The following is a 25406-nucleotide window of genomic DNA, read 5'->3' as shown; positions in this document are numbered from 1 at the left end:
AGTACCTATAAGTGCATTAGCTCTACCGTGGGGTTATGAACATTTCTATCTTTATTACAAGTTATCAAAATTATTTCCCTGTCTCTGGATTATATTTTCAGTTATTTATATCAGTGAACCAAAAATTTAATTTCTTAAAAAGTTATAGGTATATTAATTTCTTACAGACTTATAGTTCTATTTGTGTTTCCTAATTGCTCTTGAGTCAATTTGGGAAAGTTTTATTTTTCTGGGAAATGGTCCATTTCAGCTAAGTTTTCAAATTTATTGGCATAATTTATGCCCACCAGGGGAAGTTTCTTGAGCTTAACTAACAATTAGATTCACGTAACTATTATAGGCCATTCTTGACATAAATTCTTTTAGCAGAGTACAGATCAGGATAGAGAGCATATTGGCAGGGCAATGTCAGCCATTTTTCTTCAGTAAGAGTAGTCATCACAATAGGCCACTAATCCAAAGAGAAGCTAATATCAGACATGAAGGAACATAATCACATTGGATGGGTGCCGTGAGTCATTAATATTTCCTTTCATAATTCTACAGGTATAGCACAAAGTCATTACACACTCAGGTAAGTTTAGAGCTATGGTTTCCTAATTTCTTATTTACAGCCTTCCCAGGCCCATGTGATTTACTCATCAAATGTCACTTTTCACATAAGCAAAGGTGCCTGGTATAAACAAACATATCTCACATTCCATAAGTCAGCTGCAATTATTATTTGCAACTCTAGGGGAACAGAGCTAGGTAACTCTTGACTCACAATTGTACTCCCTTATTTGTTTAAATATTAATGTACCTGCAGTTATGGACTCTCTCTTCATTCCTAATACTGATTATTTGTAGATTTCTTCCTAATTAGTTTCATTTCAGGTTTATCAATAATATTCGTCTATTCAAAGAATGATCTTTTAATTCTATATTTTCTAATTCTTCAATTTTTGCTCTTTATTTCCTTTCTTTTACTTTCTTTTGGTTTATTCTCTTTTTTTCAAGTTGAACATTTAGTTATAACTTTTCCCCTAAGTACCTCCTTAGCCTCATCTCACAAGCTTTGGAATGGTATATTTGTATTATTGTGATATTCTAAATATTTTCAAATTTCTATTGCAATTTTAATTTCTGACCTATGAGTTTAGAAGTTTATTTTTAAATTTCCAAAGCTAAGGTATGTTTTGAATTATTTTTTAATTTCTACTTTTGTGGGTTAGAGAATACAATTAGTGTGACACTGATTTTTTAAAGCTTTTGTTAAGACTTGCTTTGTGTCCTCGTATATGGCAAGTTTTTCCAAATATTACTTATCTGGAAAGTATATACATGAATATTAGAATCATTGTGCAGATCTGGATTAGAGATTACACTGTTAACAGCTTTCTTCAAATTCTTTCTAGCCTTACTAATAATTTGTATGTTGATCATTTATTTAGAAAAGGGTATTATGTCTCCCATCACAACTACAGATTTGTCATTTTATTCTTGTAACTGTCAATTTTTTCTGTATATATTTGTGGCTGTGTAAATAGGTACATACCAACTTTTTTATACATACTTGGAATTTTTCATTTTATAATTTGTGGTATAACAAAGCTTATGCCTTAAAGAACATTGGATCTGATATTAATGTATTATATTAGCTTTCTTTTTAATAGTGTTTGCCTCATACATCTAATCTGTGTCTTAACCTGTCAAGTATGCCTCTTATAAGTAAAATGCAGGTGAATTAAAAAAAATCTGACAACCTGGTTTTCTGATCTGGTAAGATTGCTGTATCTGAAAACTAATATTTGAGTATATCTCTATCATAATATTTTGTATTTAATATTTTTATTTGCTCTCTCTTAGAACTTCCTTGTCTTTTCCTGCCTTCTGTTAACTTGACAAAGTTTTTTTTAATTAAAAAATAGTTTATATTAAGTACTGAGGGAATAAAAATGGATACTATAAAATATGCATAAGGTATGACTAGCTCTTGATTTTAACGTGTGGATATAGTAATCAACTGATTAATATTAGATCTTGCGAAAACTGAGAGATGTGTTAAACACTTCTGAAATAAGTTGGTGAATTTATTTATTTCTCTTTATAGGTCTGTCAATTTTTGCTTTATTTACTTTTACACCCTCTTATTATGTGCACTTATAGAAATGTATCTTTCTACTGAGCTGAAGATTTTATACTTATGTAGTAGCTATCTTTATCTCTATTACAACTTTGCCCTTAAAGTCTACATGCCATTTATAGAGTCCTTCAAACTTTAAAAAATATTTATATTACCTACCATTACCTTTCTTTTAGTAATTCCACATAAACTCTTGCATACATACCTACTTTACCACAGCCTAAATATAATAAATATCTAAATATCCAATCTTTCTTTCTGAAGATTAGAGAGACCTTAACTTTTAACTCCAATCACTTTGTATCCTCCTTATAGTTCTAGTCTGTGTTCTCAGCTTTAAGGAGATATTTACTTGGGCAGTTCCTGAATTTTGACTACTGTTCTTTCTACCTTGGAAACTCATAAAAACCAAAGGTTCAACTCAATTCTGTGAATGCCTTTAAGGTGAAAGTGAACTGCTTACTTTACTGAGGTTCTTGTTTCATTTAGTTTTAGGCTTCAGTTTCCCTTACTTTCTTACCAACTCATTGATAGAGTTAAATTGTTTAAGTTTTATTCAGCATTTTTAATTGTTTTTTAGTGGGAAGGTGGTGTTAGTACTTAGTTAACCATATTGCTACAAATAAAATTCATCTAAATTTTCTTTACTCTGCCTCTTTTCCTTTCATGTTTGGAAATAACACATTGCAATTTTACATTTTTAATGGATACATCTAAGCTTTTACCATAGAAAACTTACTTTAAATCTAAAAGCAATCAATTTAACTTCTCAAAAAATTTTTCTATCTTCTTCACAAATAATACAAGGCATTCAGCACTCTAAGGCAAAATTCTCTTCCTTCTTACATGACATTATTGTTCAGTATTTCAGTTCCACTCTTAATTTTCCTTTTAAAAAGCTGTTTAAACAAATAATTATAGTTTTGGGGCACCTGAGTGGCTCACTCAGTTAAGCGTCTGACTTTGGCTGAGATCATGATCTTGCAATTCGTGGGATCGGGCCCTGTGTCAGGCTCTGTGCTGACAGCTCAGGGACTGGAGCCTGCTATGGATTCTGTGTCTCCCTCCCTCTCTCTGTCCCTCCCCCACTCATGCTTTGTCTCTCTCTCTCTCTCTATCTCAAAGATAAATAAAACATTAAAAAATATTTTAAAAATGGCTATAGTTTTTTTCCAGGGGAATTCTACCAAACATTTAAGGAAGAGTTAACACTTATCCTCTTGAAACTGTTCCAAAAAATAGAAATGGAAGGAAAACTTCCAAACTCTTTCTATGAAGCCAGCATTACCTTGATTCCAAAACCAGACAGAGACCCCACTAAAAAGGAGAGTATAGACCAATTTCCCTGATGAACATGGATGCAAAAATCTTCAACAAGATATTAGCCAACTGGCTCCAACGATACATTAAAAAAATTATTCACCACGACCAAGTGGGATTTATACCTGGGATGCAGGGCTGGCTCAATATCCACAAACAATCAATGTGATTCATCACATCAATAAAAGAAAGGACAAGAACCATATGATCCTCTCAATAGATGCAGAGAAACCATTTGACAACATACAATAAAAACCTTCAAGAAAGTAGGGATAGAAGGAACCTTGATAAAAACCTTGATAAATACCTTCAAGAAAGTAGGGATAGAAGGAACATACCTCGAGATCATAAAAGCCATATATGAATGACCCAACGCTAGTATCATCCTCAATGGGGAAAAACAGAGCTTTCCCCCTAAGGTCAGGAACAAGACAGGGATGTCCACTCTCATCAATGTTATTCAACATAGTATTGGAAGTCTTAACCTCTGCAATCAGACAACACAAAGAAATAAAAGGCATCCAAATCGGCTAGAAGGAGGTCAAACTTTCACTCTTCACAGATGACTTGATACTCTATATGGAAAACCCCAAAGATTCCACCAAAAAACTGCTACAATTGATTCATGAATTCAGCAAAGTTGCGGGATATAAAATCAATGCACAGAAATCGATTGCATTCCTATACACCAACAGTGAAGCGACAGAAAGAGAAATCAAGGAATCGATCCCATTTACAGTTGCACCAAAAACCATAAAATACCTAGGAATAAATCTAACCAAAGAGGTGAAAAACCTATATGCTGAAAACTATAGAAAGCTTATGAAAGAAATTGAAGAAGACACAAAAAAAATGGAAAAAGATTCCATGCTCCTGGATAGGAAGAACAAATATTGTTAAAATGTCGACAATACCCAAAGCCATCTACATATTCAATGCCATCCCTATCAAAATAACACAAGCATTCTTCACAGAGCTAGAACAAATAATCCTAAAATTTGTATGGAACCAGAAAAGACCCCAAATAGCCAAAGCAATCTTGAGAAAGAAAACCAAAGCAGGAGGCATCACAATCCCAGACTTTAAGCTATGCTACAAAGCTATAATCAGCAAGACAGTATGGTATTGGCACAAGAACAGACACTCAGATTAATAGAACAGAATAGAGAAACCAGAAATGGACCCACAAACAAATGGCCAGCTAATCTTTGACAAAGCAGGAAAGAATATCCAATGGAATAAAGACAGTCTCTTCAGCAAGTGGTGCTGGGAAAACTGGACAGCGACATGCAGAAGAATGAACCTGGACCACCTTCTTACACCATACACAAAAATAAACTCAAAATGGATGAAAGACCTCAATGTAAGACAGGAAGCCATCAAAATCCTCGAGGAGAAAGCAGGCAAAAACCTCTTTGATCTTGGCCTCAGCAACTTCTTACTCAAAACATCTCTGGAGGCAAGGGACACAAAAGCAACAATGAACTAGTGGGACCTCATCAAAATAATAAGCTACTGCACAGCAAAGGAAACAATCAGCAAAACTAAAAGGCAACCGACAGAATGGGAGAAGATATTGGCAAATGACATATCAGATAAAGGGTTAGTATCCAAAATCTATAAAGACTTATCAAACTCAACACCCAAAAAACAAATAACCCAGTGAAGAAATGGGCAAAAGACATGAATAGACACTTCTCCAAAGAAGACATCCAGATGGCCAACCGACACATGAAAAAATGCTCAACATCACTCATCATCAGGGAAATACAAATCAAAACTACAATGAGATACCACCTGACACCTGTCAGAATGGCTAACATTAACAACTCAGGCAACAATAGATGCTGGATGTGGATGTGGAGAAAGAGGATCTCTTTTGCATTGTTGGTGGCAATGCAAGCTGGTGCAGCCACTCTGGAAAACAGTATGGAGGTTCCTCAAAAAACTAAAAACAGAACTACCCTATGACCCAGCAACTGCACTACTAGGCATTTATCCACGGGATACAGGTGTGCTGTTTCGAAGGGACACAGGCACCCCCATGTTTAGAGCAGCACTATCAACAATAGCCAAAGTATGGAAAGAGCCCAAATGTCCATCGATAGATGAATGGATAGAGAAGATGTGGTATATATATATACAATGGAGTATTACTCAGCAATCAAAAAGAATGAAATGTTGCCATTAGCAACTATGTGGATGGCACTGGAGGGTATTATGCTAAGTGAAATTAGAGAAAGACAGAAATCATATGACTTCACTCATAAGAGGACTTTAAGAGACAAAACAGATGAACATACAGGAAGGGAAGCAAAAATATAAAAACGGAGGGAGACAAAACAGAAGAGACTCACAAATATGTAGAACAAACTGAGGGTTACTGGAGGGGTTGTGGGAGGGGGGATGGGCTAAGTGGGTGAGGGGCACTAAGGAATCTACTCCTGAAACCATTGTTGCACTAGATGCTATTTTGGATGTAAATTTTAAAAAAGAAAAAAAATTAAAAAAATTAAAAAATGACTATAGTTTTAAGGAAGTGCAAGGATAATACAGGGAGGTTCCATGTTCCCTTCATTCAGTTCCCCCACAATAGTTATATCTTAAAATAACTACTGCAAAACACCAAAACCAGAAAATTTACATTGATACAATATGTATATACCAGTTCTATGTCCTTTTATCATGTGCAGGCTCAGATAACCATAACTAAGATACAGAATGTTCCATCACCACAGAGTTCTCTCTCATGCTTTATAATCATCTCACTCCTTTCTGCCACTCCCCATCGCCATTCTTAACTCCTGGCAACCATGAATATGCTCTCCTTCTCTATAATCTTGCAATTTTGAAGATGTTGTATAAATGGAATCACATCTTATATGACCTTTTGAGTTGGCTTTTTTTTTTTTCACTCAGAATAATGCCTTTCTTCCTTCTAGGCTCATTTTTCTATTACTTGAAGTATTCTTTGGTAATTCTTTCAGAGAGTCTATAAGTGAGCGAAATGTTTCACTTCTTGTTTGTTTTTAAAATGGCCTTGTTATGCTCCCTTTCTTCAATAAGAGCTTAAGTGAGATTATGTATCAATCATGGGTCAAAAAAAGAACAAAACATTTCAAATACTTAAAGGTTATAAGTATTTCATACAGAAACTTAGGTGCTTACAAACCTGTTGGGAAAAGTATTAATCACTTCTTCATCAAATATGATCTCGCCTTCATTCTTCCGTGGTTTCCATCTGGATTCCTATTACATGTATGTTGGATCTTCTCACTTTATTTGCCATGTCTATGAAACTCCACAGTTTGTGTCTCTATAATTGTGTACTGCTTCTAAGGTAACTTCCTCAGATCTATCTTCTAATTGTTAATTCTCTCTTCACTGGCCAAATTTTTCATTTTTATATATTCTGCTTTTATGTTTTAGTGTTTTGTTGAAAATATTTTATATTTTTCTACATACATTCTCTATTCAATTATCTGAAGTTGATAAAGGCTAATTCTGGTTTATTTTGGGTCTACTGACTCTTGTTCACATTGGCTGTGTTCTTGCATATTTTGTAGCTTTTGGATAATGAGTCTATGTTAATAGTTCATTTTTTTTGAGGAAATACAGTATCGCCTAGTTTGGGGGTGCATGATTCTAGAATGGCTTCTATTTTAGTTTCTTATAAGACACCTTGAACATTCATTTTAAGTTACTACTTTCATGTTGCTTTCTCAGCATATGGAGTGTAAGGAGTGTAAATTTAAATCTCAAACCTAAAAAATAGTATACCTATGGTTAAAAATTCTCAGAGAAGCTTTTTTTTATCCATTCAGACACAGAGCCCAAGCCAATGGACTTGAAAAAAATCTTTCGGTGATCTGCCTATACTAGAGAGATTTATTTTATTTTAAATGTTTATTTATTTTGATAGAGATAGAGAGAGAGCAGGGGAGGGGCAGAAAAAGAGGGAGACAGAGAATCCCAAGCAGGCTCCACACTGACAGTGTGGAGCAGGATTCAAACTCACGAACTGTGAGAGCATGACCTGAGCTGAAACCAAGAGTCAGATGCTTAACTGAATGAGCCACCCAGGCGCCCCAAGATTTTTTTTTTAAATATCTTGTTCTTTGATAAAACTCCTAAGGTTCCTGCAAACTGATGTCTCAGTGAACTCCCTTCACTGTGTAGGCCCCAAGTCTTGTCTCCTGATCTTGAGTGGCTATTAAATCCTTATCCTTGGGCCAGGACATTTCCCCACCCCCATCCCCAGGGTAGCCCATATTACTCCTCATGCTTACCACTCTATTTTTTAAACCCTCTCCATTTTTAGGTCTTAAGGATCTTCCTTACTTTTTCACAAGCACAGCTACACATTCAAAAGGAAAGGTGCTGCATTTTATTTACCATTTCTGGATGTTTAGTAGTGGGAGAGTTTTCAAGTCAGTTCTAGGTTGCCCATCCAGGAATTCTCTTATACATCTTTTTATTCTTCACATAACCCCTAGCACAGTGTCTGGAAAAGAGCAGTACATAATAAATGTGTGGAGTGACTGCTTGAACGAATGACTGATTGTATTTTATCAGCATTCCTTTCTTTCATTAATTCATTTTCTTAAACGTTTATTTCTGAAATCTCTCATTATAAATTTGTGATTTCATGTTTTATGGACTCCATTTAGGTCTGTATAATTTTCTCACATTGGTTACTACAGTAGTCATGATAATCTTTCCCTCAGCTTCTTTCTCCTTCTGTTTGCCTCACATGGATTTGCCAGTCATCTTTTTAAAACGAAACTCTTCTTATGTCATTTTGTGGCCGATGGACTTCCGAAAAATCTTATTTTTATCATTTTTAACATCTTAAATTCTTTTCTTCTCTCAGCAGTTAAACTTAACTAAATTTTCTACTAAATAGTGTCAAATGTGAGTAGCACATAATATGATTCTTAATCATTTACTGTTATTACATTCTGCTTTATTCTTGGTAACTCATTAACTTGAGGAAGATTTTATCTAAGGATTTGTTTCAGTTTCCAGAAGTAAATACAGAAATTGCTTCATATACATCTTTTATTATGTTTCTGACTGTTCACATTCAGTAGTAGAGTATACTATATATTTGCTAAAATATACACATACAATCCAATTACGTAATAATTTTCTTCACATTTATATATGTACAAAATTATATTCACAAGAATCCTTTCCCTTTTACCCTATAGCCCATCCCTGAAAGTCACATACTATGATCTATCTTCAGTGGAATCTTTGCAAAACCTAGTAAAAGGTAAAGAACCCAGCGGACATTTAATAAGTATTCATTTGTGACAAATAAGATCTCACTCAGGCTTTCTGAAAATGAATTCTAGAAATCATCAGGTATTCTTTTATGTAGATTAAGAAGCTTTTTTCTAAAAGGGATGATTACCTTTCAAACAAAAATATAGCAAAATAAATGAGATCAAGTCTTTTTTAATTAAAAAAAAATTTTTGTTTTAAGCTAAAGATCCAGTGTAATATAGCATTAGGTTTGGGCAAATAAAACTCTATGGAAACTCAAGCTAGTGACCTAAAATTATACACAGCTTAAAAAATTTCCATATACTGTGGTATGCACTATGAATTTCAAACTTGTAGTTTTAAATATACTAGCATCTAGGCACTGGTACAGAGCTGCAATTATATCAACGGACAGTCTATGAACATCAGTACTGAAGATACAAATCCACCACAGTAAGCTGATTAGCAATGCTAATGTGCACAGTACACAGTCATATAATTAGAAAGAGTTTTACTCGCAGTGATGCTGAGGTTATGGGGTTAGGACAGTTTCTATTTCAAAAGGTGGAAGAATCTGGGTTACCATGATGGCAAAAAGTAAATCATGTAATTTAAGCTATTGAAAATATGATGGCTCACTTAAATAAAAACAACTTTTACCTTTCCTTTTGAAAATTAGGGTACATTATTAGTTAATTCTTTCCCAGCTAAAAGAGATTTTAAAAAAAGAAGAAGCAGCAGACCCTCTATAGTCATGACAGCTAAGGAGTCTTTCTACCATGTAAGACTACATTAGTACAATGATGTTGTCACCTCACTGTTCATTTAAGAGAGAATGGAGCTTGATTAGAGAAAAAAAATCATAAAAATTTTCACTCTTTCACCTGATATGGGAACATATGCAGGGAAAAAAGGAGGTGGAGAAGAGAAGGCAGATAGTAACAAACAGTTGGTTATAACTATGGGATTCCCTTTCCTTTGTGCAATTTTGTCAGTTTCTTCTTTAAATTCCTTCTCAGTTGTAACAATCTATGAAACTTCCCTAGGTTTGGTGGTCTATAATTAGCTATGGTTATTTCTGCTTTCAATGGGGGAACATGTTAGCTGATCACTTATGATATTTGCAAACGAGTCCCACTGTCTCAAAATTTAGGTGTAAATACATTCAAAATTTAGAGACAAATTATTTTATTTCTGACATGATTTATCACAATTGGAGTATATCACCCTTTTCATGACACTTTGTGGTAGAATAAAGATGTGTTATTACTCTGCTTTAGAGTAAAAAACTGGATCATTTAAGTCTTGTGATATGTGAATTTTATATACATGCCCTGAAATGAAAATGCATTCTCACAAATCCTTGCTTTATATAAGAAAATGTCGATTACAGCTTTAAATAACATTCCTAGAGACAAAAGGAAGCCCAAATTATCTGCTCTTTAGAGGACGAAAGGCTAACACATACATACAGATACATACACATACCCCTCTTGCCTCCTTAGAGAGCTATTTCTATTTTCATAATATAGTTAAGTTGGATTACCCTAAGAAAAAATTTCAAAGGATTTATCATTTAACACTTCAATGGAGTTACTAATAGGAATTATATTGAAGTAGGTCATGCCAAAATTCACCCTCAAAGTGCACCACAATTACCTATGTATGTGGCCTGGTATGTTGAGGACCAGAGATCTGAACTGCAACCCAGACTTCCAGTTACAATCATATTACTATCTCAGTTAATCACCTCTAAAATGAGTAGATGCTTTATATCATGAAGGATAATGCAGTTGTATTAACAAAGTAAAAACTTTCTTTTCTCTCAGCCCACGATATAGCTTCTAACAAAATAAATCAAGTTAGAGAGCTATGAATTCAACTTGACATTAAACAAAGGGAGTTTCTCTTATCCAAATAAGACATTGAAATAATTTTCCAAGGTGCAAATTCTTGTTGTTCATGGAATATACTTGTCTTATCCTTTGGAAAATACTTCTTAAGTAATTCACAAAGAAGACACTGTAAAGTACTAATTAATTTAATGATGAAATAGTTTTTAAAATCTGAAGAGGAATGTTTATCAGGTTTTTCTCACTGACCTGTACACACATGCCCTAAGTTAATTTGTGGGGGGAAAAAGTCCTATAAGCCTGTATTGTTTTCCAGTAAGGGAATAGGCATTATAAACAGGGTACATGCTAAAGAAATAAAAATATATAATGCTTTATATGTTTAATAAAAATTAAACAAATTTATTCATGAACTAAACATAAGATATCAAAAGGTACTTCTCTTACTTTCTAACTTCACACCAAAATTCTTATTTTATGATTCTTAAAATTGGGAACGGGACAGATGTTTATTGTTGTCTCAAGAAGACACCTATCCCTACTTCTGATTTGTGTGTTATGTGGAAGGTTTAACATATTTTGGCTATCACACATTACACTGTGCTGAAACTGTGACCAAGAGGATAACTTGCCCATCAGTTCACTAACATCAAAACATTCAAATATGTCCAATATATTCAACTACTTGTGATTCAGGGGGTGTGGTAGGGGGAGGGCTGGAGGGATTCTCAGGGTTAATATGTTATGCTATTTCTAAAAATTATTACCATTGTTGATTAAAAGAACTAAGTTTCAAGCTTAGCCCTAGCCCAAAACTTGCTTTTGAAGAGTTTACATATTTTTTCTGTGATGAATTACATTATACTCGCTTCTAGTCAGAGACACTATATCCTCCTTATTTTAACAGACTTCTATGGATGTGTGTGGGCTCCATAAAAAAAAAGCATAGTACATTTGTTTTTGTTTTTAAAAGGATTTTAATTTATGCTCCTACTGAGATAGTAAGGTCTGTTATCCAAAAGCCAAAACACCAGTTACATAGACTATTCAGGAAAGCTCTTTATAGTTATTTCAGTATTCTTCTAAATAAGATTCCTTCTTCCCTATATCCCTATTATAACAGCTTTGACTCAATTCTCCAGAATGAATGAAAACTACTGAAATTCCTATTTTCCCTTTAAATTCATGACTTGCCTTTAATTGTGGTACCTGATAAATCCTCTTACTGACTGAAAATATATCTACACTCAATAAGCAATTTTCAGCAATGGGAAGAAGGAAGCACAACTAGATACTTTTGGCATTTAAAATTACAATAATGAAAAAGAATATCATAATGATAAAGAAATATCTACATAGATATACTACTCTATATATTTCCTTATCTTGATCTTTTCAATAACTCTATCATTTAAGCAGGGGAAGAATTATTATTTCCGTTTTACAGGTGAGATCCAGAAGACACTCAGAAAGGTAAGTGACTGCCCCAAACCCTCAGAGATTAAGTGGTAGAGCTAAGACTAGAACTAGTCAGACATCCTTTTCAGTATGCTTTACTGTTACGACATTATAAGCACAGCTAGCAATGTTCAATAAAGATTTAGTCAATTTCCTTAAGTGTATATTTTAGTGAAAACTTTTAGCAATATCTGCACCAACTACATTTCATAGTAAATACAAATATTTGTATACACATACACTTGTATATAACAGATAAACTTCAGGAAAAAGAACGCTGATATTTACAAAGATTGTAATATCAGCCACTTTGTAAATGATAAAATCTCATTCAAATAATAAGAATTATTTAGTAAAAGAGCATTGAGACCAATTACTTTTAAAAATTGGATTTTGCCCCTTAAGTCTGTGTGTTTCTATGTGTATATGTGTGTGAGAAAGACAGACTTTAGAAAATATGATTTCTTTGTTTGGATTAAGATACATAATTCCTGGGGTGCTTGGGTGGCTCAGTCGGTTAAGCATCAACTCTTGATTCTGGCTCAAGTCACGATCTCATGGTTAGTGAGTTCAAGACCTGCATCAGGTTCCACACTGATAGTGCAGAACCTGCTTGGGATTCTCTCTCTCTCTCTCTCTCTCTCTCTCTCTCTCTCTCTCTCTCCCTCTCTCCCTCCCTCCCTCCCTCCCTCTCAAAAATAAATAAATAACGTTAAAAAAAAAGATACATAATTCCTGTTAAGGTCAAGGGAGAAGAATATTTTTGTAGAGGGCATTACGGGATCACCCTAAAGGGCTTTGAGGAGACCTTATGAAGATAGATAATTCACATCATTTTTCCTTTTGTTCATGCCCACATCATCAGCATTGATTTCCAGTTTTTCTTCAAAAAAAAAAAGTTCATTTATTTATTTTGGGAGAGGGAGAGAGAGAGACTGCAAGCAGGGGAGTGGCACAGAGAGAAGAGAGTACCAAGCAAGTTCCCCACTGTTAGTTCCTCACTGTCAGAGCCCAAAGCGGGGCTTGATCACACAAAGTGTGAGATCATGACCTGAGCTAAAACCAAGAGTTAGACACTTAAATGACTAAGCCATCCAAACGCCCCAACTTTCAGTTTTTGTACCATATGTTTTCCAAAGAGTTCAATGTTGTTTTCGCTTTAATACTATTTTCTCCTAACATTTGTCTACTACTACCTCACTCTCCATCCATCTCCATTCTTCCCTGTGATTATCTCTCTTACATTCTAAATAATTCCAACATTACCGAGTAATTCAATAAAAGGTGTAAGTATAGCTATAACCCAGATGCTAATGCTCAGATGCCAATGCGTCCCCCAGAAACTAAACTGGAAGCAATGATAATATATACTTGGACAATGTTTTAATGATTTTTCTTACTTAAATTTTATTAAAAATTAGACTAATAGCCTTGAGAAAACATTGCATTAACTTACGGTATCTGTTTTTTATTATTTAATCCATTGTATTAGGAACCTGAGCATATCTTCCTAAAAATACTACCATTAACTTTCAGATGTTTAGTAATGTGTGATTCAATTTGTAGGTTAATCAGGGTTCCTTGATTTTAATACCCCTAACTTGAGCTCTGGAGATAGAAAGAAAGACATAGCAAAGTATTAAATCAAGTAAAAGGGTTTTGAAAAGAGATAAAATAAAATAGATAAAACAATCTGTCAGAAATCTTATTTGCCTGGCTTGGTACCGTCTATTGAAGTATGGATAGAACCACGTAGAACGGGTACCAATATTGTCTACAAAGACAGAAATAATAAGCTAGGGATCAAAATAAATGGGTAATAAGATTTCCCAAAATGCAACTCTTCTTTTTCAAGATCACCATTTTGGACCACACACACACACACACACACAATGTAATATCATTAAGTTGACTAAGTATAAAATATAAATTTTTTTGTTGTCTGTCAGTATGATACTTAATTTATTCTAGGGGCTTCCCATTCTCATGCATGAAATTTAGGGCAGATTTCATGTTTCTGTGCATTTACAAGCACTCAAACTACTCAACATCCCATCTAGTAATTAATTACATCTCATCTAGTAATAAAAACTTTAAATATCAAAGTTATGGTTACTTTTGTTTTCCAATTTATTCCTGCTATAAGCTGGCCACTTGCAGTGGGAAAGAGGGTGTCTTAACTCTCACTTGCAGATCCTTTGATCTAGGTGGAGCTCTCTTTCTGCTTACTGCTCTTGAAAAGATGGTAGTTCACTTCACCATTCAGAACACCGGGCTCCTCTAGGAAGTCTGAGTCTAACACAACCTTACATCATCTCTCTTGTGCATATGGCCTACCTCTGATTCATGACCTAAACTTAAGCAAAATTTGCTACAAAAAACTCTGAGAATGTAGGTCACCTAACACACCACCTCTTCATTACAATACTTTCAAAGCAGCTGGCCAATCGTCTCAAGCTCTAGATTTTTCAGTCATAAGTGAGACAGCAGTTCTTAAGTGGCAGGGGTCAGTTATTAAGCTTTCCAAGTCATATCCTTCAAGCCTGTCTCTCTCTTAATGAAGGGAGATGCATCCTTACTCCTTCCTTTGGAGGTGTGATGGGACACTCAGCAAATCAACTCTCTCCAAAATCTCCCTTTTCTGAATTTCCAGCTTTCCGATTCATTTATATCCTTGACATGGTTAAGTACCTTAGAATCACATAACTGGTTTTCTCTCTCCTATTGATGTATAAACTAGAGGGTGTTGTCATTTATTACTTTGAAATCTTTTCTCTTAGGGCTCCAGCTAAGACAAACAGGGAGAGCCCCATTAAAATTTTTTTTTTTACATTTGTATTTATTTTTGGAAGAGACGGAGCATGAGCAGAGGAGAGGCAGAGAGAGGGAGACACAGAATCCGAAGCAGGATCCAGGCCCTGAGCTGTCAGCACAGAGCACGACACGGGTCTCGAACCCACAGACTGGGAATGTGAGCTCATGACCTGAGCCGAAGTCTGACGCTCAACTGACTGAGCCACCCAGGCACCCAAAGGGAGAACCCCATTTTAGGATCCTGTTATACATGGTTCCAAAAGTGTACCAAGTTTAATAGTTGAGGAGAAAGAATTATTTTTCATCAAATAAAGAATAGCAAATGCCACCAGATGGTTTGAAAATGTTTACAGCTGAAGTAAGATTACCAAAGGAACAGTATTTACTTACCACCATGTTTTCATTTGCCAGCCGTATGCTCATCATCATAACAATTAAATAAAAATGTAGACTTACTAGTGATTTTCATGCACCAAGAATAAATTATGGCTCAAATCCTAAGAAAATAGACATGCTGCTCTGTTTGCAAAACTGCTAACATTATTTCCATAGAACATTCCATCTAAGACATAAACAAGAGCCCAAGGAGAGAAACATGTCTTCTCTCTTGGCTGTGTTAGCTTAGGAAACTTATTATTTCTTAAAAAACAATTAACATTAAAGAGGCCAAATTGAGATTTTATAGCAAAGAAGACATTAACTATAGGAAAGCTCCAGAAGAATTGACTCTATATAGAATGAATAATTAGGAGCTGAGTTTAAGTCAACAAGTTCATAATAACGAGAAACAATTTCAAATAAACTCTGTTGAGTTTAAAATTTTTAATAATTTTCAGTGGTACTTGATGAGAATGAAGCTTTTGACAACTGTGGCATTTGGGTTTTAAGTTCTTTCTGGAACATCAGAAATCTTCTTATTTCAACATGACCCCTTCCCATTTTTCTCAACTTCTGAGGTACACTAGCCAGACCCTGATGGAATGTTTTCCCCACAATTTGCCATTTTAATAAGTCTTTGTTTGGCCTTTTCAAATTTTACTTGGTCTTTTACCATTATCTTTTTTAAGTTAGCTTTAATTAGTTTGAATTTTAAGTAGCTGTGCAAATCTAGCCAGGATAAAAGAACAATCTCTAGGAAAATACTAAAAATGATAATTAAAATTACATTTTAGTAAACTGCACCAAAAACCAAGACAGAATATAATTTCAAAGGCAATCCATCCAGAAACTAGTTTTTGAGCACCTGTTTTTGGTTACTGATTGTTCTTTAGACCTAGAGAAACAATTGTGAAAAATACAGCTTGGGTGCATAGTAGGCAGGTTACAACTAAGAGTTAAAACTAAGAGTCATAAATTTGATCCAATCAAATGATCAGTAGGTACATTCTTACTTCTTACTTCTATCTTTCTGTCTCTTTTGGAAATGCACGGGAAACTTTGATTTTATTAATTTCAAATCAGCCAATTTCCTAGAATGAATTGAGGTTTCAGGGCCCAATGGAAAGCTCAAGGAATCTAACACTGCTTTCTTTCCTTCTTCTTTCCTCCCTTGTACAGGTATTTGTGTGTATACATGTTTGCATGTGTGCATGAGTGTAGAGAATACATTATTTTTGCAGCTTTGCTCGTCATTCTATTTGCTATAATTCAATTTATCCACTTATGCAAAGATAGATGTTTCAGTTGGAATTCCTGCCTCTTTAGAATCTTCATACAGGCAAGCTTAGCTAATAAATTTTGATTAATGTAGCCAAATATCAACTCCCACCTCAAGCCCCCTTTGGTTGGAATACTATCATCAGGTTTACAGAGAGCAGGAAATAACAATAAGGTTGAGAGGGATGGAGATAGGGGTAAGACAGCAATAAAAAGTAATTATATAAAAATGCTAAAGATAGAACATCTGTTTTTTTGCTTAGCCCACTGATCTTGGCAGTTCCAGATATATGCTATTGTCTATGTTTAAAGAGATATAGAAAAGGGAAAACGAAAAACGTTTATGTGAGATTATTAAATAGTGTAGGAAAAATAAGAGTCGTTATTACACTGGTGAGGAAACTCAGTGAAATTTCTTTCCGCAGATTTGCCTTTGTGATCTGCAAGGTGCTGTTCCCCTGCTTACATTCCGTTACCCTGGCAACGCACTCCTGTAAAATAAAGATTATTAAAGCGCATATGATTATTTTGCTGCTGAGTGAATAAGACAAGCCGCTTCTGAAATGCCTTATCAGAGAAATTCAATTTTAGGCCAAATTGTGTTTTTGCCTCCTTCTAGTTTTTCCTCCCTCCCCCCACTTCAAATAAAACCATCATCTCCACAGTTACTACATGGTATTTTGTTACTCATTCACACTTTGAGTATTTTAAGCTAGCTTTATTTTAATTTCATGAAAGCATTTCCCCAGTTTTTTTTAATAGCTCCTGCCTATTTTCCAGACATCTACCATCTGTTTGCAAATCAAAATTAGAAGGCAATGTGTCCTTGCCTTGATTTTATTATATAGTAGTAATAGAAATATTGGGCTCTGTACCAAATATAAATGCATATATTATATACTGAGTAAGCAGTATTTGGCCACAGAATGATGCAAAGCCCTAAGATAAGCCATCCAGTGCCATTTTAAAGGCTATATATCCAACTGCAGCAGTTGTCTTCGCCCTTAAATTTAGTGTCTTGTGCTTTCCCATTCAACACTGCCCAAAGGTAATGTTATAGACATGGGGAGTTTCACAGCGACTCTGACAGCCAGTTATACCTTTGTTGCCCAATACATTTGCTATTCAGTTACTGAAGATTGTAAAGACTCCTGAGATCTCTGAAATTATTTAATAACAAACTTCATAAGCCTTCCTAGAACTACAGCTGTATCATGTTCACTGTCAGAAAAAAAAGTGCATTAGTAATAGTAAATTCTTATTATAGTCATGCTGTATATGAAAAAGCTGTATTTAAAATCTTTTAACATAAGAGTTAAATTAGCTTTGAAGTAGAAGTGGAAGGAATGAAGTCTCATCAGAAAAAAGCAAGGTTCCTATAGAGGAAGGAACCTCTACCGGGAAGACTCCTTTCATGTTTCTTAAAACTGATGAAAGGTACGGGTGGACAAGAATGGCTCTGGATAAACATTCACCCTCCATGGTTCCAATGGTGGATTGTCATGATAGAACACATTGTTTCTACTGAAATTTTTCTTATAGGACATTTTCCTACTGCTGTGAAGCACTGACATGTAACCGGATACAGTTGTACCAGAGCATGGCAAAAACTATAGTGTACAGTGCTGATATTCTAATAACATGCAATCATTAATTTTTTCCTCTGCTGACATTCATTTTCAGGCCAACCAAGTACCATATCCTTTATATTGATTAAGGAGGCAGGTCCACTGGCTTTTTATTTAGCTAACTACAAATCTCTGTTCATTAGCAAGAAACGGTATCAATATTTAACAAGTGTTAGAAACTCTGAGAAGAAGCAGAATTCTGTATGGGTTTATTTGACGAAGCACACTAAATTTAGTAGCATACACCTAATCTTTGGTATGCTTAACACCACCATGCAACTTATGGCTGTAATTCACTCCCATCACTGCCCAGAAGGTGTCACCACAGCCTCATTGGCTTGAAGGACTTGGGGACATGTGGGGGAGTAGAAAGCAAAGGGAGAAAAACAGACACAAAGAAAAAAAAAATCTTCATGCAGACAAAGGAAAATAAGCCAACTACCAGGCAGTAATACTCCCAAATGAAGAAACCCAAACATTCACCCCATGCTAAAAATACAAATCACTAGAGGTGAAAGTGGACTTCCACTTGTCAGTAACCACAGAAAGTGGGAGATTCGAGGAAGGTGCTACTACCTCAAGTAAAAAGCAGGTAGTGAATAGGAAATATCTATGCACTGAACCTGGTCCAACCTTCTCACCTAAACTGGTTTACCTAATTATCATATCTAGTTGTATAAGCTGCATTGAACCTCATGAAAGGGAAGATAAAAGAACGGGAGGGAAAGCTCTAATACTGTGCTTTAAGAACACATCATGGAGTGATGGTTAAGATACATGATGGATACTTTAGATGCATCTCCAAAGCAACTAGAATACAACTTTAAAAAATATCTGTTTTAGATAAGGTTTCATTTGAGAAATAAAAATTATCTCAGTACTAATAAATAAAGGGAACTAGCATGTTGCCCCCCACCTCCAAAAAAGATCAGCAGGGAAAAGATGCTAGAAAGTATCAAAGAATATAAAACACAAAATCTTTTATTGAGAAGCTGCACAAATTAACTCCAAATTACTACCACAGTCAGACAAGAGGAGGCTTCAAGGCACAAAACTTGTTGCTGTACTCCATCTTGCTTTATTGTGGTGTCTTCACTCATGTACTAGTAGCTAAAAGCCATCCCCTTTATAGTACTACATCTTTTAATCTCTGCTCTTCCCCCCTGTAGTTTAATTAAAAGACAATGAACCTTTTAGAGTAGTCAAATGGAAAATATAAAATTGCACCATTCTATCAAAGCTTAAGATATTCCTGTTCTCAGAGCATGAGAAGAATTCAAAATAACACACTTGGTATTTTATTACACTCCAGGCCCTCTGTGCCATTCTCATCAGAATGCTCTTGGTTGGAATACCTTTTTGGAGTCTGAAACACAGTTCAACCCAAGACTGATAAAAAGAGGCAAAAAATTCAAAAACAATGATTAAGTTGGATCAATTCGATCTGTTCTCTAGATCATTGCACTTGATTTTTAATTTCTAAAATAATACTGCTGTAACTCTGTATATCTCCTATATTTAATTGATATAGGTCTAAAAATTAGTAGCCTTCCTTATTTAAGTATTATTTACTCATTATGTTGTCAGTTTTAAGGCATCTTGGCTAAAATAAGATAAATATAGTAAAATATCAAAGGGTGATAAGTTGGCCTGAACACTTAGCTTTCCTCTAAGTCTGCAGCCCAAATCTATTAATTTTGGCAAAGGGCACCAAGACAAATCCATGCGGTTTGAAATGTTCCATGGGAGTCTTTAAAAATGAAGGTATCGTCTCCTCTTTATGGACATTAAAATGCTTCATCCCAAGGACCCCTTTATAGCAAATTACAGGCTGTTCTGTTTTATCTGCTTTGACAGGATGAAGGGCTGAGCTGGCCCTAGAGGGATGGGATACAGAGTCTGAGTACTTCAAACTTGAGATTTCCAATAAACCATCTCCCACAACTAGAAGAAAGGCACGGAGGAAATTCATTTCAGCAGATACAGGTTTCCCCTGCTATTGGAAAGTAGAACACTCCTATGGAAACTTTTGTAATCCAAAATGGCATAAAGTGAAGAAACAATTACCATTAATTTACATGGAAAAATTTTTGAGCATTCCCAGAGCCAAAAAAATAACCTTTCTTAGATTATTCTGATACTTAGGACACATCTTGCTAACAGATGCACAAAATAAATCAAGATAAAGCACACATGCTTACAGATGCAGTTCAAAGCTATGATGGCTTAATGCTGAGATGTTGAATGTAGTTCCCGGGGAAGGAGTTTGGTGGTGCCACTCTTGCTGCTTAGGGGTGCCTGATGGTTGCAAAACAGCTGCTGAGCGCCATTTTTGTTTTATTCCTTTTTCATAAAAGCAAACATCCTCTTCAGATTTCTCTCAGTCAGCAAAAACAGGTACTAATTTAACTCTTTCATAAAAGCCAAGAGGCATAACGCATACATTAGAAAAGTAATTTCCATCTATTAAGAATTACTTCATCACTAAAAATCTAACTAAAATCATGTCCTTCCAATGCTCTACTCCAAACTAGAATTAAAACTCATTAAGCCTAGCAGAGCAGTGGCATACACATGTGTCCTTCTTAGTCACTTGATTCTGATACCTGCTACCTTAATTCTTGGTTTCTTACAAATTAAAATCTTTCACAACACTACTCTTGTCCAGTCATTATTGTTCTTTATCCTTAAGTTCAATTATCCAGTATAGAGTGATTTTTCTCTTCCTGGAAATACCTGCATATTTCAGTTAGTTAATAAATGCTGGAAGGATATGAGATTTAACTTTAATTCTTCATCTATAGATTCCTACTACAGACCTGTTGCTAAAAACTTCCAAAAACATCACTGAATTCATTATTGCCAACTCTGCCTTACTTTTGGCCTTCTGTAATTAGGTTTGTCTCAGATTTCTCTGTACTTCCCATAGAATATAAAATTATAAGGCATCTGGGTGGCTCAGTTGGTTACGCATCAGACTCTTGGTATCTGCTCAGGTCACAGTCTCATGGTTTTTGAAAATGAGCCCTGTGTCAGGCTCTTGGGGTTCTCTCTCTCCTTCTCTCTCTTCCTCCCCAACTATCTCACTCTCTCTCAAAGTAAATAAACTTTAAAAAAAAAAAGAATTGGGGAATCTGGGTGGCTCAGTAGGTTAAGTGTCCAACTTTTGATTTAGGCTCAGGTCATGATCTCAGGATTCCTGAGGTCGAGCCCTGCATCGGACTCTGCACTGATAGCATGGAGCCTGCTTGGGATTCTCTTTCTCCTCTCTCTGCCCCTCACTCTCTCTCTCTCTCTCAACATAAATAAATAAACATTAAAAAATAATTAACCCTATGCCAAAAAATAAAGTTACTAAGACACATGATCCTAAGTATCCCCCCATAAGTATTTAGTGATCTTAAAATACAGCAGTAATGAAAATGTTGAAAGTGCTGCTATAAACATTGGGGTACATGTGCCCCTATGAATCAGCACTCCTGTATCCTCTGGATAAATTCCTAGTAGTGCTATTGTTGGATCATAGGGTAGTACTATCTTTAATGTTTTGAGGAACTTCCACAATGTTTTCCAGAGTGGCTGCACCAGTTTGCATTCCCACCAACAGTGCAAGAGGGTTCCCCTTTCTCACATCCTGGCATCTGTTGTTTCCTGAGTTGTTAATCATGGAAAGAGCCTAAATTTCCATTAAATGATGAATGGGTAAAGAAGATAGGGTTTATATATCATGGAATACTACTTGGCAATGAGAAAGAATGAAATCCTGCCATTTGCAGCAACATGGATGGAACTGGAGAGTATTATGCTAAGTGAAATAAGTCAGGCAGAGAAAGACAGATATCATATGTTTTCACTCATATGTGGAACTTGAGAAACTTCACAGAAGACCATGGGGGAAGGGAGGGGAAAAACAGTTTCAAACAGAGAGGGAGGAGGCAAACCATAAGAGACTCTTAAATACAGAGAACAAACTGAGGGTTGATGGGTGGCGGGGGAGAGGGAAAAATGGGTGATGGATATTGAGGAGGGCACTTGTTGGGATGAGGACTGGGTGTTGTATATAAGTGATGAATCGTGGGACTCTACCTCCAAAACCAAGAGGACACTGTATGCACTGTATGTCAGTCAACTTGACAAATTATATTAAAAAAGTAAAAACAAAAAACAAAGAAACAAAAAAACCCCTATCTTAATGACAAAAAAAGAAGTAATGAAAATGGGAAGATGGAAAAAAAAACTCTCTCACAATCATTTTTTATATTAAATATAATTTATTGTCAAATTGGTTTCCATACAACACCCAGTGCTCATCCCAACAGCTCATTGTCCTCCTCAATGCCCATCACCCACTTCCTCCTCTCCCCCCCCAACACCCCTCAGTTTGTTCTCAGTATTTAAGAGTGTCTTATGGTTTGCCTCCCTCCCTCTCTGTAACTTTTTTCCCCCTTCCCCTCCCCCATGGTCTTCCATAAAGTTTCTTAGGATCCACATATGAGTGAAAACATATAGTATGTCTTTCTCTGCCTGACTTATTTCACTTAGCATAATACCCTCCAGTTCCATCCACGTTGCTGCAAAAGGCCATATTTCATTCTTTCTCATTGCCAAGTAGTATTCCATTGTGTACATAAGCCACAATTTCTTTATCCATTCATCAATTGATGGACATTTAGGCTCTTTCCATAATTTGGCTATTGTTGACAGTGCTGCTATAAACATTGGGGTCCAAGTGCCCCTATGCATCAGCACTTCTGTATCCCTTGGGTAAATTCCTAGCAGTGCAATTGCTGGGTCATGGGGTAGATCTATTTTTAATTTTTTGAGGACCCTCCACACTTTTCCAGAGCGGCTGTACCAGTTTGCATTCCCACCAACAGTGCAAGAGGGTTCCCGTTTCTCCACATCCTCTACAGCATCTATAGTCTTCGGATTTGTTCATTTTAGCCGGGCATCTGACTGGCATCTCACAATCATTTTAAATAATAATAAAAATGGTAATATATCAAGGAAGATCCCACCAGTTTAGGGAATGCCACTCAAATATATTCTGAAATTCTAACTGCAGCAAATAGCTAAAGCTCTGGCCAAATGCTGAAAACATCTAGCCTGTTCCCTTCTCAGAGAAAGTTTCTTAATTTTCTGTACCAAAACATCATTCAAATTGTTCTAATTGGTCAAAAGGGAGAAGAGAATGTGAACATGTCAACAATTAAAATATAAACACATAAAAAAGTGATTTAAATTACAAGCTTTCAAATCAGACAAACCTGGACATGAATATTGGTTCTATGGACTTCCTACAAGTTCCTGAACAGTCTAAAATTCACCTTATTATTCTATAATAATGACAATGTCAACTTGTAGGGTTGCTGTGATTGAATGCTATAGGTAAAACAGTAAAGTGCTTGTCATAGAGCAAATAAATATTTAAGTGATAGTTATTACTGAAAAGATTTTCCTGTAAGGGGGGGACCTATCTGTTAATGTAAACATAATACTCATTTTATATGAACTGTTTTATAATAACAAGATAACATTCCATATGAGAGAGCAAATATATGTTTAAACCTTTTGACAATTTAAAATTAACCTAAAGAATAAACATTATTGCAGGGATCCCGGGTGGCTCAGTTAAGTAAGTGTTCCACTCTTGATTTGAGCCCTGCATTTGGCTCTGAGCTGAAAGTGTGGAGCCTGCTTGGGATTCTCTCTCTGCTCCTTCCTACCTCTCTTTCAAAATCAATAAATAAATTTAAAAAAAAAAGAATAAATATTGTTGGGAGTTCAGTAATGAAGATGTAGTGACTTCATAATTTGATGTGAAATATGATATATGCCCTCTGCTCAAAATAGAAAACATGGCAGAAAAATACAAATATGGATAAATAAAAGCAAAAGACATAAATAAGCTTATAAGCTATGGACAAGAAAGGAAAAGGAAATGCAAAACAGTGTGTAGTGCTGAGGGTACTGGCTTGTTGGACTCTGGAGACAAACAGTGGTAGCAAGGAGTTAGGCTCCTATAGGGTACACACGTTTCACAGAAACAAGGAATACAAAGATTTATGGTTTGACATTGGTGGATGTTGTGGGGTTCCCTTTCCCATGAAAGGTGGTTCAGTGTCTCAATCTGTGTAACTCCTAATATCACTCTGGACTGAACACCAAACTGTCATTGTAAGATCTATGTCTGGACAGGAGCTTTGGGGAGCTAGATGTAAGTAATTGAAAAATCATCAGAAGGAGGAATGAAGAGAATCAAATAAAAAGAACAAAAACACTCAAAAAACCATAAGGCCTGCAAACCAAAATTCACAGAAATCTAATTTTAACAAAGGTATCCAACAAATAAAGTCTGAAAATAAATTCACTCAACATAAAATCATTTCTACTGACACAGTCTGAAAAGACTTCAAAATAAGTATTAAAACATTCAGAATGTTTGAAGGTATAAATAATTTTCAGAAAAAATAAATTATAAAATCAAAGAGGCAGGAATAAAATAAGAACAGGTAGACATGGAAAAAAATTAGAAGTGAAAATAGTATTACCGAAATTAAAAATCCAATAGCATGTATAAATTCTAGACTGGATCTTGTATAGAAAATCCTAAGGAATCAACAACAAAAAGCTATTAGATATTTTAGTGAGTTTATCAAGTTTGTAGGAAATGAGACCAATATATAAAAAATATAAAAATCAGTTTTATCTACCAATGTATAGAGAACAGTTTGAAAATAAAATTAAGTAAACAATTCCACCTACAATAGAATCAACAAGAATAAAATATTTAGGAATAATGTTTCAAAAGAATGCAGACTAAAACTTATAAAAGATTATTGAAAAAGTTTTTAAAGAGCTAAATAAGTGGAAATACATCTAGTGGCCATGGATTAGAAGATTTAATGTTGCTAAAATGGCAATACTACCCAAATTGATCTGCAGGTTCATCACAATGCCTAACAAAACCCCAGGTGTTGTTTTGCAGAAACTGACAAGCTGATCCTAAAATTCATATGGGAATTCAAGAATAACTGAAAAACTAGAACAATCTTGAGGAAGAAATAGAAAATTCTACAACTCACACTTTGATTTCGAAACTTCTTACAAAGCTACAATAATTAAGACTACATGGTATTGGCATAAAGACAGACATATAGATCAATAAAATAGAATTAAGATCCCAGAAATGAAACTGTATGTTTATAATCAGTTGATTTTCAACAACAGTGCCAAAATAAATCAATGGGAAAAGAACCCTTTCCAACAAATTTTGCTATG

The 25406-nt window shown here is 35.1% G+C and overlaps 1 long non-coding RNA gene across 1 annotated transcript; it reads right to left on the bottom strand.

Moving 5' to 3' along the window:
- Positions 1-7739: 7739 nt before the first annotated feature.
- LOC122208691 lies at positions 7740-20409 on the bottom strand. Its single transcript, XR_006197327.1, has 3 exons — positions 20327-20409; positions 16889-16988; positions 7740-7949 (listed from the first exon to the last, which is right to left on the bottom strand). It is a non-coding gene; the product is annotated as an uncharacterized LOC122208691 (long non-coding RNA).
- Between the last annotated feature and the right edge of the window lie 4997 nt (positions 20410-25406).

Source organism: Panthera leo, chromosome E2 (genome assembly GCF_018350215.1).
Source record: "Panthera leo isolate Ple1 chromosome E2, P.leo_Ple1_pat1.1, whole genome shotgun sequence".
NCBI lineage: Eukaryota > Metazoa > Chordata > Mammalia > Carnivora > Felidae > Panthera > Panthera leo.
Note: the sequence above shows the minus strand (reverse complement) of the source record. Positions and strands in the feature narration are given on the sequence as shown.